The 19872-nt window shown below is 46.6% G+C and overlaps 1 long non-coding RNA gene across 8 annotated transcripts in view; it reads right to left on the bottom strand.

The window, feature by feature from the left end:
* LOC309697501 overlaps positions 1-4667 on the bottom strand; it is a 38064-nt gene extending 33397 nt beyond the window's left edge. For all 8 annotated transcript variants that reach the window (XR_014273839.1, XR_014273840.1, XR_014273841.1 and 5 more), the window contains exon 1: positions 4652-4667. This is a non-coding gene — a long non-coding RNA (uncharacterized lncRNA). The remainder of the gene's footprint in view (positions 1-4651) is intronic.
* Between the last annotated feature and the right edge of the window lie 15205 nt (positions 4668-19872).

Below are 19872 nucleotides of genomic sequence, written 5' to 3' on the forward strand. Positions count from 1 at the left end.
CACGGACATACGTTAGATTGCCATGAACCCAAATAGGGCCTAATTAACTCTCTAAAAGGCGATTGAACCTGACAGGGCCTGATTGGCCTCTTAGAAACTTTAAAAATTAAAGCCCAGAAAGGCATTACTTAATTACTATTATCTTATTTAATTGATGACACACTCCAAGGCGTGATCAACCTTGGGAGGGCCTTCCTTGGAGGAGGATGTCTAGTGTTAATGGCCGAAACATCCGATGATTCCAGGGTCCACTACTGATGATGTGTCCTTAAATATTACCTTAAAAAATCAAAATACACAATGAGGTCAAATTAATGAGACAATAAAAAGATAATACAATAACATAAGGATTATAGTGAAAACCTAGGTGTGGGTGACTTCTGGAGACGGATTGGGACATCATCACCGGTCCGTTGGACGATCACAGCCTTTTGGGGCATGCCGTGGGGGGCCTTGCCGCCCGGGATGGGAGCAGGTATGGACAGTGCATTGGAGCCCGGCCCCCTTCGGGGACCGGACTCCCAACTTTAGTTTCCCCTAACCAGCCAGTGCCGCCTGTCCGCCCGCTTGGGTAGCGTGGGGTTCCCTGGGGGCTTCCTCAGGGGGTTTTTTGGCCACTGGGCTGGGGGTGTCCCGGCCCCCTCGCCGGTCCTAACCCTAACCACACAGCTAAGTTAATGCTAACAATTATATGACAGTGACATATGATAAAGGACAATATGTACATGGGATTAGTTAACTTTATATTGAGTTTTGTTGATGCTAATATGGAAGCTAACATGGAGCTATGGCTAAAGCTAATGATCCAAGATGGCGACTGGATTTCAAGATGGCAGTTCAAGGACACAACAGTGGTTGCCCTGGATATCGACCAAGTGCAGGATGGGAACCAGGAAGTCAAACCAGACGGAGCACATGGAGCACAGAGAGCAGGTGGCAGACAGGCCAGGGAGGAAGTCTCATTTGTAGAACAAGGTGCAGGTATGTGGGAATACATGATAACAAAAATATAGGAAACGAATGAAGGAGAAGCATTTATGTGATGATATTAATACTTTTAATTTGCATAAGTTAAAAGCTAATAATTGTGAGTTAAGCAGGACATATGGATCATGCAATCAATCGGAGACCTCCGTGTCTCCGTGGCTGGGGTAGTCGCAGGCGGCCTTCGGGCACTGCCTTCGTCCCCCCAAGCGCAGACATGCAATCAATCGGAGACCTCCATGTCTCCGCGGCTGGGGCATTCGCAGGCGACCTTTGGACACTGCCTTCGTCCCCCCAAGCGCAGACCGCCCGGGGTGGCTCTTGAGTGAAATTCTCAAAGTCACGGACATACGTTAGATTGCCATGAACCCAAATAGGGCCTAATTAACTCTCTAAAAGGCGATTGAACCTGACAGGGCCTGATTGGCCTCTTAGAAACTTTAAAAATTAAAGCCCAGAAAGGCATTACTTAATTACTATTATCTTATTTAATTGATGACACACTCCAAGGCGTGATCAACCTTGGGAGGGCCTTCCTTGGAGGAGGATGTCTAGTGTTAATGGCCGAAACATCCGATGATTCCAGGGTCCACTACTGATGATGTGTCCTTAAATATTACCTTAAAAAATCAAAATACACAATGAGGTCAAATTAATGAGACAATAAAAAGATAATACAATAACATAAGGATTATAGTGAAAACCTAGGTGTGGGTGACTTCTGGAGACGGATTGGGACATCATCACCGGTCCGTTGGACGATCACAGCCTTTTGGGGCATGCCGTGGGGGGCCTTGCCGCCCGGGATGGGAGCAGGTATGGACAGTGCATTGGAGCCCGGCCCCCTTCGGGGACCGGACTCCCAACTTTAGTTTCCCCTAACCAGCCAGTGCCGCCTGTCCGCCCGCTTGGGTAGCGTGGGGTTCCCTGGGGGCTTCCTCAGGGGGTTTTTTGGCCACTGGGCTGGGGGTGTCCCGGCCCCCTCGCCGGTCCTAACCCTAACCACACAGCTAAGTTAATGCTAACAATTATATGACAGTGACATATGATAAAGGACAATATGTACATGGGATTAGTTAACTTTATATTGAGTTTTGTTGATGCTAATATGGAAGCTAACATGGAGCTATGGCTAAAGCTAATGATCCAAGATGGCGACTGGATTTCAAGATGGCAGTTCAAGGACACAACAGTGGTTGCCCTGGATATCGACCAAGTGCAGGATGGGAACCAGGAAGTCAAACCAGACGGAGCACATGGAGCACAGAGAGCAGGTGGCAGACAGGCCAGGGAGGAAGTCTCATTTGTAGAACAAGGTGCAGGTATGTGGGAATACATGATAACAAAAATATAGGAAACGAATGAAGGAGAAGCATTTATGTGATGATATTAATACTTTTAATTTGCATAAGTTAAAAGCTAATAATTGTGAGTTAAGCAGGACATATGGATCATGCAATCAATCGGAGACCTCCGTGTCTCCGTGGCTGGGGTAGTCGCAGGCGGCCTTCGGGCACTGCCTTCGTCCCCCCAAGCGCAGACATGCAATCAATCGGAGACCTCCATGTCTCCGCGGCTGGGGCATTCGCAGGCGACCTTTGGACACTGCCTTCGTCCCCCCAAGCGCAGACCGCCCGGGGTGGCTCTTGAGTGAAATTCTCAAAGTCACGGACATACGTTAGATTGCCATGAACCCAAATAGGGCCTAATTAACTCTCTAAAAGGCGATTGAACCTGACAGGGCCTGATTGGCCTCTTAGAAACTTTAAAAATTAAAGCCCAGAAAGGCATTACTTAATTACTATTATCTTATTTAATTGATGACACACTCCAAGGCGTGATCAACCTTGGGAGGGCCTTCCTTGGAGGAGGATGTCTAGTGTTAATGGCCGAAACATCCGATGATTCCAGGGTCCACTACTGATGATGTGTCCTTAAATATTACCTTAAAAAATCAAAATACACAATGAGGTCAAATTAATGAGACAATAAAAAGATAATACAATAACATAAGGATTATAGTGAAAACCTAGGTGTGGGTGACTTCTGGAGACGGATTGGGACATCATCACCGGTCCGTTGGACGATCACAGCCTTTTGGGGCATGCCGTGGGGGGCCTTGCCGCCCGGGATGGGAGCAGGTATGGACAGTGCATTGGAGCCCGGCCCCCTTCGGGGACCGGACTCCCAACTTTAGTTTCCCCTAACCAGCCAGTGCCGCCTGTCCGCCCGCTTGGGTAGCGTGGGGTTCCCTGGGGGCTTCCTCAGGGGGTTTTTTGGCCACTGGGCTGGGGGTGTCCCGGCCCCCTCGCCGGTCCTAACCCTAACCACACAGCTAAGTTAATGCTAACAATTATATGACAGTGACATATGATAAAGGACAATATGTACATGGGATTAGTTAACTTTATATTGAGTTTTGTTGATGCTAATATGGAAGCTAACATGGAGCTATGGCTAAAGCTAATGATCCAAGATGGCGACTGGATTTCAAGATGGCAGTTCAAGGACACAACAGTGGTTGCCCTGGATATCGACCAAGTGCAGGATGGGAACCAGGAAGTCAAACCAGACGGAGCACATGGAGCACAGAGAGCAGGTGGCAGACAGGCCAGGGAGGAAGTCTCATTTGTAGAACAAGGTGCAGGTATGTGGGAATACATGATAACAAAAATATAGGAAACGAATGAAGGAGAAGCATTTATGTGATGATATTAATACTTTTAATTTGCATAAGTTAAAAGCTAATAATTGTGAGTTAAGCAGGACATATGGATCATGCAATCAATCGGAGACCTCCGTGTCTCCGTGGCTGGGGTAGTCGCAGGCGGCCTTCGGGCACTGCCTTCGTCCCCCCAAGCGCAGACATGCAATCAATCGGAGACCTCCATGTCTCCGCGGCTGGGGCATTCGCAGGCGACCTTTGGACACTGCCTTCGTCCCCCCAAGCGCAGACCGCCCGGGGTGGCTCTTGAGTGAAATTCTCAAAGTCACGGACATACGTTAGATTGCCATGAACCCAAATAGGGCCTAATTAACTCTCTAAAAGGCGATTGAACCTGACAGGGCCTGATTGGCCTCTTAGAAACTTTAAAAATTAAAGCCCAGAAAGGCATTACTTAATTACTATTATCTTATTTAATTGATGACACACTCCAAGGCGTGATCAACCTTGGGAGGGCCTTCCTTGGAGGAGGATGTCTAGTGTTAATGGCCGAAACATCCGATGATTCCAGGGTCCACTACTGATGATGTGTCCTTAAATATTACCTTAAAAAATCAAAATACACAATGAGGTCAAATTAATGAGACAATAAAAAGATAATACAATAACATAAGGATTATAGTGAAAACCTAGGTGTGGGTGACTTCTGGAGACGGATTGGGACATCATCACCGGTCCGTTGGACGATCACAGCCTTTTGGGGCATGCCGTGGGGGGCCTTGCCGCCCGGGATGGGAGCAGGTATGGACAGTGCATTGGAGCCCGGCCCCCTTCGGGGACCGGACTCCCAACTTTAGTTTCCCCTAACCCCTAACCCCTAATTTTTTGAACCAGGGCGGGGACACCACTACCCGGCCCCATCGATGGCCCGTGCACTTCAGGCTACCAGCTTGCTGGTGGCCTGTTCCTTACTCAACCCCTAACCCTAACCCTAACCCTAACCCTAACCCTAACCCTGTGCTGAGTTTAATTTCATCCTTGAAGCCCAACCCTGATTTCAATTCTAAACCTAACCACATTTAACCCTATATTGGGATAACCCTCAACTCCAAACTCCACCCTCCCTCCCTCTCTCTCTCTCTCTCTCTCTCTCTCTCTCTCTCTCCCTCTCACACTCTTTCTCTTTCTTACCCCTTTCTCCTGCCGCCCCCCCCTTATCTCGGGTTCATCACAATGGAAGTCTCATGCCCAGGATGCCAACACAATCCTTTTTAGGACACCACATTGGAGACATGGTTCCTTGAGCCGGGAGCAGGGATGGCCAGTGCATTGGTGCTCGATCGCCTGCGGCGACCGAGCCCCCATCTTATGTTTCCCTAACCGGCGAGTGCCCCCTGTCGACCCACTCCTGGGACCCTCTGCCCTTACACGGAATTACTGTGTGTATATATATGCATGGATACTTTCAATTATTGTATATACCATCAACATAATTTTAATTGTGATAATGCCCTTTTAACTCTCATATGGAGAAGGACTTTTGTAAATACTGTATATTTCTATCCACACGTTACTGTCGTCCGGTGTGTATATGTATATATGTTTTTTACTGTATATAATTTTAACTGCATACTTCATCAACACTATTTTGTTCGTGATCTTGTTCTTTTGACTCTCATATGGAGAGTAACAAGTATTGAAAAGTGTATTGTTCATGTGTTCCTGTGATCCAGGATGCTCCTGAATGCAGCAAACGGCCAGCAGCCAATCGTTTTAATTCTTTCGAGAGGGTCCCCTGACTCACGGAGCAGGAGCTCCTCTCATTGGCTGTCTAGGCCCGCAAAGTTTGAATGTTGACATGCGCAGTATACACACCTGTGACACGGATTGTAACGGTATTCTGTTGTACTATTTCTCACTCTTTGAGTAAGCCAGCCTGAAGAAGGTTAATGTTGACCGAAACGTCGCGACTTTGGCTTATTTCTTTGTAAATTTTGTAAATTTGTTTGCTTTTATTTTTTGCATTAAGCGAAAATAAAGCTCTTTTTCATTTTCTGAACAAACGTGAGGACTATTTTTATTATTTTTGGGACACACAGCAATTATTACACTGCTAGCACGGTCCCCAGCGACCATTTGTTTAAGCTGAGACCGCAAGTGTGCCTGCAAACATGCCCACGTTTTATCCAGAAGACGACTGGACCGTCGTCCGCCATCGCAGAGGCCGGAGAGGCGACCGCGGCTTCAGAGACGACCGGAGGTCTCCCAGACGGACCAGCTACCCGTCCCGCGCCGTGCGCCGTACCTACGCATCGGTGGTGAGGGGACATGACCGCCGTGAGGGGAGAGAAATTCCCCACAACGCTCACCCGGCATGGCGTCAACACCGGAGGGCAGAACAGCCAGCTCCAGTCCGCTATGCAGCCCGCTACCGTGATCGGCCGGAACAAGGGCACCGTTTTGAACAGGAGCGAGCCCGGGATCGTAGCTACCCATCCCACACTGAGCACCGGACCTACGCTTCAGTGGTGAGTGGATGGCACCACCGGAGAGAGGAGAGAGAAATCCCCCACACATGGCGGCAGCGCCGGAGCAGAGAGCGACCAACTACGACCCGCTATGCTGCCCGTCACGGGGATCAACACGAGCAGAGGCGCCTGGCTGACCGAGGACAAGCATGGGACAGACGGTATGTGAAGCGTGCCAGATTTTCACGACCTGATCCTCCCAGACACGCCGTGCCATCTGATGACGCAGACTTTTCAGCTAAAGTGCGGATTATTCACAGACTGATCAAATCTGTTCATCACCTTAAAAACGTTTCAAGGGACAAATATCCGCCCTCCCTGAACAAAATTTTACAGACTTTAATGACTGTCATTAAGCCAGCTGCACCGAGCGAACAAACACAGACTCGAATCGAGGGTAATGCGAAGAATTGGGCATACACAACAGCCCTAATTCTCCGCGATCATTATTCTATGGCTATGGAGGTGGAGCTAAAACGCCTCTTTGAGTTTCCTAAACAGGACTGGGAAGGACCCTTTGAGGTGGCGTCATCCTGGGCCAAGCGCAACCTGGGCCGCCGTCTCCGACCGGAGTCACTGGACCAGACCCAGGCAGCCATCATAGCCAGACTGGCAGACCTGAGAGCGGACACCGAATCGAGAGAACAGAGCCGCGGGACCAGCGAGCCGACACGACAACCAGAGGTGAGAGATGATCTCATAACACTCGACTCGACCGAACCTCTGACAGAAGTGTTGCAGCCAGCTCCAACTGCACAGCCTGCCACGCCACAGCCCAGAGCCGGCCGAACCATAACGGTGACTGCACAGGTGCATGCTCCACCCACAGCGCACCCTGTCACCACGGCGACGGCGACCACCATGACCGACACCATCAGCGGTGACTGGTCACCTTTCATAGAGCGCGACGGTGAGGAGGACGACGATCCAAAACCCATCACCCCCACCCCCCATGAAGACCCTCCTGAACCCACACCAATGTCACCAAAAGACCGGAGAGTGGAGAGGGTACTCGCCGCGCTTCGCACGACCTCTGCTGAGGAGGAGCCACCCCCGCCCACTCAGTCCCCGCAACCGGAAGATGACATAATGATCGAGGTAATGGACCTCACTCAGGGGGACGACACCATCCCCACGAGACCCATAAAAGACATTGAAACAGCGCCTGGACCGTCCACGTCCGCACATCTCGGCCTGCCACGCACCACACAGGACAGACTGAAATCCTGCGTGCAGACCCGCCTCCAGACGAGGAGAATGGAGGAATCCTCCCAGTCTCCTCCCCTTGCACCTGCTTCACCTGCTGAACAACCCGTCCTCCCCACGAGACACCCAAACACGCAGAGGAAGCTGCAGGATTGGAGCCTCCACATCAGGAAATCAGCACTCATCATCGGTGACTCAAATGTAAGCACACTCCCATCTTTTTCAGCGGAGAACGTGCAAATTGACAGCTTCCCCGGTGCAAAGTGGTGCCATGCACAGGCCCTGCTGGAAAAAGCCACTTCCAGCGTAGAGGTGGAAACAATAGTTTTATCTTTTGGCCTAAATAACAGATCACAGAGGGACAAGAACACACCAATCACAGAACTGAAAAAGGCACTACTGACGGCCCAGAATGAATTTCCTGAAGCTGACATCTACGTCCCAGTGGTGAACTACTCCTCCGCTCTGCCCCAGAATGAGCAGGACACACTCCTGCACTTAAACACTTTCATTACAGGTCTGGTGAACCACATACCGGCTCTTCCTGATGACAGTTTTGAGACAGGAAGGGACAACATCCACTGGACTGACGTGACGGCTTTGCATATGTTGGAGCACTGGAATGCTTTTGTGGAGTCCCCTTGAGCCCATCTGATAAAAGGGAGGGGGTAAGTTCTGGTGTTATTAACTTGTCTAAGCATTTTAAGCCTTCCACTGCCCAGCGGAACCTCCTGAATAGGGGTCTTAATTTCATTCCTGCAATAGGTCCTGACAAAAATTTCAAATTACAATGTAAGCATGATATTCAACAATATCACAGGAGAATCAAATTGGCTATTCATTATGGGGAGAAGTCTGATGCAGAACCCCAGCCTTTCACTCTTAAATCTGAGTGGTCTCCTCCATTAGGTCAGCTTCCACAGGAAGTGTCCACTTTAATGAAAGCTGACTATGAATATTTTAATAACCATTTCCACATCAGCCACGTTAAACCAAATTTAACGGAGGAGGAGCTCAAAGCTCTTAAAGAACTGAAAGAAAATAAATCAATAATCTTAAAACCAGCAGATAAAGGCAGCGCTGTAGTAATCTTGGACAGGGATCAATACCTACAAGAGGGCTACAGACAATTACATGATAAAACCTATTATTCTAAATTAAAGAAACCTATCTATTTGGACACATTACCTATTGTGGAGAAAATTGTTAATAATCTACACCTAAAAAAATTCATTAATTTGAAACAAAAAACCTATTTACTGGGCTCCGCTGAGCCAAGGGGAAGGCTCTTTTATTTATTACCTAAAATTCACAAAGACCCAGCAAAGTGGTCTGTGCCATTTCAGGTGCCTCCCGGGCGTCCCATTGTGTCTGATTGCGGTAGTGAAACTTATCACACTGCAGAATATCTGGACTTCTTCCTTAATCCCTTATCCATAAGACATGACAGTTACATTAAGGATACGTATGACTTTGTGGAAAAGGTTAAGCAGACAGAAGTCCCCATTGAATCATTTCTCTTTTCAATTGACATTGACAGCCTCTATACTAATATTGACATTAAGGAGGGAATAAACTCCATCAGGAATATTTTCCAAAAATACCCAGACAAAAAAAGACCTGAAAAGGAATTATTACAATTATTAGAAATCAACTTAACGAGAAATGACTTTGAATTCAATGGGGACTTCTTCTTGCAGATAAAAGGTACAGCCATGGGCAAAAAATTCGCACCGGCATATGCCAACATTTTCATGGCAGAATGGGAAACTGCAGCCCTGGCAAAATGTGTCAAGAAACCACTGTACTACTATCGGTTTCTTGACGACATCTGGGGCATATGGCCACACTCTGAACAAGATTTTGAAACCTTTCTAAGCACTCTGAACGGCCATAATGATTCGATCAAATTAAAATCTACAATTAATAGAACCACAATTGATTTCTTGGATACAACCACTTTCAAAGGCCCAAATTTTCCACAGACACACAAATTGGATATTAAAGTATTCTTCAAGCCCACAGACACACATGCCCTTTTATTCAAAACAAGTTTCCACCCAAAACACACCTTTGCTGGTTTAATAAAGTCACAACTGTTGAGATTTCACAGAATTTGCACACAACCTACTGACTTCAGAGCAGCGACCAAAATTTTATTCTCAGCTCTCACCAGTAGGGGGTACTGTCGCTCTTTCCTCAGGAAATGCTTCAATTCATTCCTGCAGACAAAACCCATTGATTTGACACCTGTCCTGCCTGTCGTTTTGACCTATGCCCCATCAACGTGCAAACTAATCAGAGTGATTAGAAACAATTTTCAGGATCTTGTCCAGAAAACCCGATTGCTGGGGGATCATAAGGTAATAGCGGCCTTTAGGAGGAATAAAAACCTAAGGGATTTCCTCATTAAGGCAAAAATCTCACCTCTCTCTGAGCCCAAACTCAGAGACCAGGGGCAATTTTTTAAGCACCAGAAATGGTTGCGCAGTTTTTCTAATGGGACTGTATTCTGCTCACAAGCTAATGGGACTCCACGCTCCAAGAACTGTGTATATATGATCACTTGCAGCAAATGTGGAATTCAGTATGTGGGTGAGACAAGTAACACAATTCTGACAAGATTCACCCAGCACAGGTACAATGTGTTAAGGAAGAAGAACACACACACACAACTAGTGAAACACTTCCTGTCACATAGCTGGGAATCTGTCAGAGCCACAGTAATACAGGCAAATCCCAGATGGACTACTCAGCAGAGGAGGAAGGCTGAAAGACTCTGGATTGCAAAACTGGACACTGTACACCCTAAGGGGTTAAATGAAAAAAGTTTTTAAAGGACATAAAGTCCACATAATGTACATACTTGTCTATTATTTATGTCTATTATTACTGTTTTGTTATTACTGTGATTACTATGTTCCTTATCATCATCGTTGTTACCAGTACTCCGCCTGTCTGTATATGTTTACTGGAGCATCCTGACCATGAGACTTATCCTGACCCTAACCAGTCCTAACCCTGTGCTGAGTTTAATTTCATCCTTGAAGCCCAACCCTGATTTCAATTCTAAACCTAACCACATTTAACCCTATATTGGGATAACCCTCAACTCCAAACTCCACCCTCCCTCCCTCTCTCTCTCTCTCTCTCTCTCTCTCTCTCTCTCTCTCTCTCCCTCTCACACTCTTTCTCTTTCTTACCCCTTTCTCCTGCCGCCCCCCCCTTATCTCGGGTTCATCACAATGGAAGTCTCATGCCCAGGATGCCAACACAATCCTTTTTAGGACACCACATTGGAGACATGGTTCCTTGAGCCGGGAGCAGGGATGGCCAGTGCATTGGTGCTCGATCGCCTGCGGCGACCGAGCCCCCATCTTATGTTTCCCTAACCACTTTATCCCCACCTCCTGACCCTCGGTATATATTATTTAATAAAGGGGGAATTAAATTAGTGAGAAATTGGAAAATTGGCTTAAAAATTCTAAAAACCAGGGTTCATAAATTTATTAGCACAATTCATAGGGTTTGCAAGACTATTTACAGTTAAAAATGGATTAAAAACCAAATTGGGAATAAAAACAGTGATTAAATTAATTTGGCTTTAAAATTCATTAACAGTAATTTCATGGAGTGCAAATATGTTATTTTTGGCTAAAAAACAGTTAAAATGTAATGTAGATTAAAAAATAAAGACCAAATTCATTTTTACCGAACCAAAGTTAAAAAAGACGAATGGGATTTTACACAGCCGAGGGGAGAATATAAAAGGCGGAGCTCACACAGGAGCTCATTTTCCACTCGGCACTCGATGAGAGCACATCTCTGCCAGTCCAACTGTTGCCAGCTAACCTAGCTTACAGTTTTCTGTGTGCCACACCTGAAGAAGACCGTGTACGGTCGAAACGTTGTGTTTTTTGTGTTTATTTTTGAATAAACAGTTTTTTTTGGCACACCTTCTTTTGTTGTTTACTGTTTTTACGTGATTTTTTCCTTTCCACATTTTGGAAAGCGTTTTTTGTTCACATTAAGATTAAATAAATATTTTTTGAAGCACATTTAATTTTTTTTGGAAAAAGAAAAAAGACAAAAAAATTCTGGACGCCATGGACGATGGCTGGACGGTGGTGCGCTATGGCCGCCGCCGCCAACGTGACCGCCAAGTCTTCTGGGACGGGTACGGAGGGCCGCAGGGAGGGATGGACCGTGCACGCTCCTTTTCCTTTCGGAGAAGGGATTATTTTCCTCATCCTAACCCCTAACCCTAACCCTAACCCTAACCCCCATTTCACTCCCCGCCCCCCATACTAACCCTTATTGGGAAGTTGGGAAGAGGAAGGGGATCAATGTTTACAATGGGTCATTGTACTCATACAAATTAATGGGGGAATTGCAACCCTTCATAATTTAATTTTGATAATTTGAATAATTTAGGGTATTATTGGATTTAAAATTTCATATTTGTAGTTCACGGGCAAGGGGCATGCAGAATTTGGGGGTCTAAAAATTTACAAGTAAAAAATTCATATGTAATAACATTTGACATAAATTTTGGGATTAAAAATTATTATTAGACATTTCATGTTTAATTGGACTTTTAATATTGGGTTTAAAAATGATTTGGGCCTACATTAATTAAGTACATGCTGGGTATTATCATAATTCATGGAGTAAGCATTTTTAAAAACTAATGGGAAAGGGCTATTTAAATAAAACGGCAATTGGGATAAAAAAAGACGAATGAAAAATCTAACTGGAACAGAGGGTATAAAAGGAGCTGCTACACACAGAAAGGGCATTTCGCCTTGAGACACAGAAGGAGCAACATCACAGAGACTAGACAAACACACAGAAGTTTGTTTTGCTTGTTTTTTGTGCCATAGCCTGAAGAAGGCCCTTTTCAGGGCCGAAACGTCGCAGCGGCACATATTGAAATTTGCTTTTATTTAATTTAATTTGATTCACTTTATTTTTAATTCATAAATACAAAACTAATACGTAACAAAAGAACTAAAAAATTTTTAATTTCATGTTGTTTGATTTCCTTCATTACCATTCTTATTTTTTGATTACTTAGATAACAAAGGCGACATTATTACTATATAACAAAGGCGATACCACGATAATAAAAATCAACACATTTCATAAGTTGCCAAAAACAACAGGACATTAAAAAAGTCCATCGGGCTCGATGGCTTTTTTTGATGATGAGGATGGGTGGACGGTGGTCCGTCGCAGGAGGCGCCAGGGGCGTCCTGGGCGGTCCAACTTCCAGCAGCAACGGGTCACCTGGGGGATGGACCGTGCACGTCCTCCTGCCTTCGAAAGAGGGGGGAGGAGTCAGTCTTCATTCCCTAACCCTAACCCTAACCCCCTAACCCCTCGTGGGGGTGGGAGATGCCCCTGCCTGTCCCAAACCCTTACCCTAACCAGGGGGGGGTTTGAAATTCAACTTTGAACAAAAAACCTAAAAAGAAGGAAGAAAAAAACCTAAAAAAAGAAGGGAGAAGAAATAATAAAGTAAAAAAATACTTACCTGTCGCAGAACCTAAAAAAAGAAGAAAAAGTAAAGTTAAAATATACTTACCTGAAAAAACCTAAATAAAAGGAAGAGAAAGAACCTAAATAAAAAGAGTCATTATTACCGGGCCAGTCTGAAGAAGGCACAACTCAGCCGAAACGTCGCGACGGCCCCAAGACAGTTAACCCAAGATATGGGCAATTTTTGGAACACCCGGGCAGGGTCTCCACCTCCCGGCAAGAACCCTCGGCCCCCACGATGGACAGTGCCTGTCAGGCCCTTGGTGGCCTGTTTTCACCTAACCCCTAACTTTGCCCGTGCCTCGTGGGGGTGGGAGATGCCCCTGCCTGTCCCAAACCCTTACCCTAACCAGGGGGGGGTTTGAAATTCAACTTTGAACAAAAAACCTAAAAAGAAGGAAGAAAAAAACCTAAAAAAAGAAGGGAGAAGAAATAATAAAGTAAAAAAATACTTACCTGTCGCAGAACCTAAAAAAAGAAGAAAAAGTAAAGTTAAAATATACTTACCTGAAAAAACCTAAATAAAAGGAAGAGAAAGAACCTAAATAAAAAGAGTCATTATTACCGGGCCAGTCTGAAGAAGGCACAACTCAGCCGAAACGTCGCGACGGCCCCAAGACAGTTAACCCAAGATATGGGCAATTTTTGGAACACCCGGGCAGGGTCTCCACCTCCCGGCAAGAACCCTCGGCCCCCACGATGGACAGTGCCTGTCAGGCCCTTGGTGGCCTGTTTTCACCTAACCCTAACCCCTAACCCTAATAGGAATTTTAAACCAAGTGGGCTGCTAACCTTAACCTATCCCCCCCTCCCTGTCCCAACCCCAGAAAAAAACAGAAAAAAAGCCTAAAAAAATGGAAAAACAAAAAACAGAAAAAGAAGCCTAAATAGAGTGGTTACTAAGGATGGGGGTGCCAGAAAAACAAGATGATAGACAGAGTGGACTAAGGAATAGGGGGTGCCATAAAGAAAAAAGGATAGAAAAGAAAGCTCCCCAAGTAGGGTTGAGAAGAGAAAAAAGAGAGAGAGTAAGAAAGCTCCCCAAGTAGGGTTGAGAGGAAAAGAGGAAAGTCACGTAAAAACAGAAAAAGTGACAGAGAGAAAAATAGAAAAAACTAAGTACAGGAAAAATTAGAAAGCCAAGAAAAAACCTAAGTAAGAAGGAACAGAAAAAAGTAAGACAAAAAAAGTCAGAAAGAAAAGCTAAGAAAAGAAAAAGTATAAATAGAGGACAAACCAGTCCCTACCCTCATTGAGCCCAGCCTGATGAAGGCGAAGTAACGCCGAAACGTCGCGAGGAGCTCAGTAGATGCGCATAAACCCAAGATGGGCAATTTTTTGAACTGGGGCAGGGGTACCACCATCCTGTCCCACGGTGGAGAGTGCATCTCAGGGAACCGGCGATTGCTGGTTCCCTGATCTTTTTTCAACAACCTAAGCCTCCTGCAAAGGTACTCTGAACCATGCCATGTTGGGCACCTGCGGATGCACCCGCACACGGACAACGCAATGCCAGTGGAACCAGGCCCTCTGCACCTTCCTTTCTCCGACTGGGACCCTTTTGTCCCATCCTTTTTGGTCCGATTCGCCATATCTCCAGAACCGAAGAAGCCATCGGCGTGGCCTCTTTGCCACAGCGTCCGGCACCCACCAAAACCCCCACCTAGACACCAACATCAGCCCTCTACACCTCTTACTTTTTCAGTTATTCCACTTTTGTCCCATCCTCTCCTGGCTTTTTCCCCATAACCCCCTATCCTATCCCTATCCTATCCTATCCTATCATTTAAGCCTCATCATACCTGCAGTGGGCCACTGGAGGGAGACAAATCACCAAGCACTGAAATTCAAATTTTGCACTACAGACCTCACAGTGTCTGTCTGTGTGCTTTGGTGTGTGTGCTTTGGTGTGTGTGTGTGTGTGTGTGTGTGACAGACAGAGAGAGACAGACAGACAGACAGACAGAGGGAGACACTTGCTGTGTATTTAAAAAACAAACGCTCAAACAAACCAAAGAGAGTGACAGAGGCAGAAAGACACTGTTTTATTTATGGTAACCGATGATGCCTTGCTCTCCCCTTGTACAGTGCATCCTGAAGCCATATGTGGACCAGCAGATGAGAGGAACAGGAGCCACAGAGCGTCAGCGGCAGACATCCAAGCTGCACAGGGCACACGCAGCACCAGGCAGAATTAATGACATTCCTGAGACACATCCCAAACCCCCAACCCGCTGCCTCCTCTCCTCCTCCTCCCGGAACCTTTGAGCACCCACTGTGTGTGTGTGTCTCTCTCTCTTTTACACAAAAAACACATCTATCACCTTCTGACACTTTGCACCGCATTGAGCCAGCAGGGGAAGCCCCTCTGGTTCAATCCCAGTTGCACAGCAACTGACCAGCTTCTCTCTGTGTGCTTTGGTGTGTGTGTGTGTGTGTGTGTGTTGTGTGTGTGTGTGAGACAGACAGACAGACAGACAGAGAGAGTGATACAAAGCACTGTAATTCAAATTTTGCACTGCAGACCTCACAGTGTCTGTCTGTGTGTGTGTGAGTGTGTGTGTCTGTGTTTGTGACAGACAGAGAGAGAGAGAGTGACACTTGCTGTGTATTTAAAAAACAAACGCTCAAACAAACGAAAGAGAATGACAGAGGCAGAAGGCGATTGTACTGTTTGTGGCAACAGACGACTCCTTGCTCTCCCTTGTGCATTGCATGCTGAAGCCATATGTGTGGACCAGGAGATGACGCAGTGCTCCAGAGGCCTGGTTCTGCTGTCCCTTCTGCGGTCTCCTGCTGCAGACGCTTCTGTGCAGGGAAACTGCTTCCGAAAAAGGTTTGCAGCTCTATCTCCAGGTAGGAGGGTCTGACAAAGACAGGGCAGGCACCATCGGAGTCGGGGAAGGATTCTGCATCCGTGGACGCATCACACGACCGTTCTCCAACTACTGCCCCATCCTGCAAAGGTACTCTGAACCATGACATGTTGGGCACCGGCGGATGCCCCCGGAGACAGGCAATGCAACGCCAGTGGAACCAGGCCCTCTGCACCTTCCTTTCTCCAATTGGGACCGTTTTGTCCCATCCTTTTTGGTCCGATTCGCCATATCTCCAGAACCGAAGAAGCCATCGGCGTAGCCTCTTCGCCACAGCGTCCGGCACCCACCAAAACCCCCACCTAGACACCAACATCAGCCCTCTACACCTCTTACTTTTTCAGTTATTCCACTTTTGTCCCATCCTCTCCTGGCTTTTTTCCCATAACCCCTAAACCCTAACCTAACCTAACCCTAATTTAAAACAAATGTGTGAATTCGGAGAAATTTGAAGTATCCAGATGAGGTGCTGTTGTGTAACACCACAAGCTAAAACAGCTGTTTTTAATTCTAAACTTGGCTGTTTAATAATCAATCGTTATTGTTCATAAAGTCACTGCGTTACAAAAAAAATCATGTGAGCAACATAAATCTTTGCACAGGCAAACATATAATCATCATGTGGTACCTATTAATGAATGTCCAGACAAATAACACAGAAACATGAGATAATAAATAAATAAATATAATTTGCTTGGAACAAATCCATTAAATATAACGGTGCTTTGTCTTAAAGGGGCTAATGTTGCAATACCTTCAACTGTAAGAGAATCATTATTAAAAACATCCTATACTGTATGAGCATGCCTTGGGACATAGATCACAATTTGGAGTCTAAAGCGTCATTAAATAGTCAGGAATTTATATGTTTGGGCATCATGGCAGTGCAGTGGTTAGCACGGTTCCCTCTGGAGCACTCCTACAGTTTGTCTCTCCATGCCCTTGTGGGCTTTTTTTGGATACCCAAGCTTTCTCCCAAAGTCCTAATACAAGCATTTTAGGTTAACTTGCACTTCAAAGCTAGAGCCTCCAGCTGTGCCACTGACCCTGAGTTGGATAAGAAGAAGAACGTGGATAGATGGATGTTTTGATGATTTAAACATATTTCTTCAAATCACCTCCCAGTACAGTAGTTTTGATGACAACCCATCTTAAGCAATGATTGAGAATCCAGAAGTCTTGGGTGTAGATAAAGGCTGTATCACATTTACTCATCTACTCGCTGTGCATGCAGCATAAACATTAGCTCAGCACAGTTAAATGGTTGTTCTTATGTAACAAAATAGTCCCCATGACACTGACGGGATATGAGGAGTGTTGTGAAAAGTCACCATCTGACCTGTGCTCTGGATTTCATCCTCTGCTGGCCAACTTTTTCTCCAATCAATCAATTCAAATTATATAAAGTGTCCTAAAATGGGGAGAAGACTTAAAGAAATTTACAACCAGGCAAGTGAATGGTATAAAATAATGTTTATCAAAGACCATGCCGGGCTTCTTCACATCTAAACAAGGCCTTCTGGTGAGTTTTGTTGTTTTGGAGATGTTGGCATTTTTCTTAATCCATACAGAAAAATGTAATCCTTAAAATGAAAATCTCCAAACAACAATCTATGAAGTGTTTACTCATTGGACAGGCTTTCAAAACACAACATTGGAATAACTGTTTAATGTTTGTCTTTGTTTTTTAAGTTAGTTTTCAGCGTTTCTAAATCGGCAAAATCATCACCATTGGGTACATTAGGTATGACAGTGACACTCTTGTTTCTATTGGTATACAATGTACTCACAATTCGAAGTTTTTAACTCCGGATCCGAGCTGGCCGAGTGAGATCTCGAGGGAGAACAAAGGGAAGCGGCAGCGGCCTAGAGGGAAGCGAGCCGGCGTCAGGAACAGGCTGAGAGCTCGTGCACACCGCACACCTCTGCCTAGCATCCTGCTCGCCAACGTCCAGTCACTGGAGAACAAGCTTGACGACCTCAGGGCCAGGATAAAGTTCCAGAGAGACATTCGGGACTGCAATCTCCTCTGCTTCACCGAGACATGGCTGAACCCAGCGGTGCCGGACCACGCCATCCAGCCGGCCGAGTTCTTCTCGGTTCACCGCATGGACAGGACACGGGACTCGGGGAAGTCAAGGGGAGGCGGCGTGTGTTTAATGGTGAACAACAACTGGTGCAACAGTGCGAACGTTGTTCCTCTCACACGCTCCTGCACACCAAATCTGGAACTACTGTCCATCATGTGTCGTCCTTTTTATCTACCTCGGGAATTTACATCGGTCATTGTAAGTGCCGTTTATATTCCACCACAAGCGGACACGGTCACCGCCTTATGCGAGCTGCATGAGGCACTCACACAGCACCAGACACAACACCGGGACGCTGCGCTTATTGTGACGGGGGACTTTAATAGCGCCAACCTCAAACGCGCAGCGCCGAACTTTTATCAACACATCACCTGCCCCACCAGGGGTGAAAGGACACTGGACCACTGCTACACTACGGTCAAGGACGGCTACAAGGCACAATCCCGCCCCCCGTTTGGCAAATCTGATCACGCCGCCATCTTCCTCATGCCAAAATACAAACAAAGGCTGAAACAGGAAGTTCCGGTTCAGAGGAAGGTCGCGCGCTGGACGGATCAATCGGTGGCCGCGTTACAGGACGCACTTGATGACGCAGACTGGGGCATGTTCAGAAACAGCTCCGACGATGACGTCAACGTGTTTACGGAAGCGGTTGTGGGATTCATTGGGAAACTAGCGGATGATACCGTGGAGACAAAGACTATCACAACGTTTCCCAACCAGAAGCCGTGGGTGGATAAAACCATCCGCAACGCTCTGAGATCCCGCACCGCTGCCTACAACACGGGACTCATGACGGGGGACATGGACCCGTACAAAGCCGCGTCATATAACGTGCGGAGGGCGGTGAAAGAGACGAAGCAGTGCTACGGGAGGAAACTAGAGTCACAACTCCAACAGAGTGACTCTAGGAGCCTGTGGCGGGGACTAAGGACAATAACGGACTATAAAGCACCAACAACCGGTATGACGAACGCGGCCGTGACTTTGGCAGACGAGCTGAACACTTTCTATGCTCGCTTCGAGGCTGCAGCTAAGGTCTCCAACAATGCTAGTGTTAGCGGCGCTAACGGCTGCAGACAGGAAGATACTGCCAGCACCGGAAACGTGCTCGTCATCTCCGAGCATGAAGTAAGGAGAGCCTTCAAGAGAGTGAACACCAGGAAAGCAGCAGGACCAGACGGCATCCCAGGTCGTATCCTAAGAGACTGCGCATACCAGCTAGCTCCTGTGTTCACTGAGATATTCAACATCTCTTTATCTCAGTCGGTGATCCCCACATGCTTCAAAGAGTCCATCATTGTTCCTGTCCCGAAGAAACCCCACCCTGCTTCTCTCAATGACTATCGCCCTGTAGCCCTCACCTCAGTAGTGATGAAGTGCTTTGAACGCCTGGTCAGAGACTTCATCATTTCTTCACTACCAGACACACTGGACCCACTACAGTTCGCTTACCGTCCAAATCGTTCCACAGACGATGCCATCTCTCATCTCCTCCACACATCACTCACTCACTTGGACACTAGAAGGGGGAATTATGTTAAAATGCTCTTCATAGACTACAGCTCTGCATTTAATACCATAATTCCCTCCACACTCACCACCAAGCTGGAGCATCTGGGACTCAGCTCATCTATGTGTCAGTGGATCTCCAACTTCCTAACTGGCAGACCATAGGCAGTAAGGATGGGCGGACATGTCTCAGCCTCCACCACTCTCAGCACTGGAGCCCCCCAGGGGTGTGTTCTGAGCCCCCTGCTGTACTCTTTGTACACATATGACTGTGTGGCCACTACCAGCTCCACCACCATCATCAAGTTTGCTGACGACACCGTCGTGGTGGGCCTGATCTCTGATAACAACGAGACGGCCTACGTGAAGGAGATTAGGAATCTGGAGAACTGGTGCCAGAGGAACAACCTCCTTCTAAACGTCAGTAAGACAAAGGAGCTGATAGTGGACTTCAGCACTAAGCAGGAGAG

The sequence above is a fragment of the Aulonocara stuartgranti genome (assembly GCF_965226115.1).
Source record: "Aulonocara stuartgranti genome assembly, chromosome: 20".
NCBI classification, from domain to species: Eukaryota; Metazoa; Chordata; class Actinopteri; order Cichliformes; family Cichlidae; genus Aulonocara; species Aulonocara stuartgranti.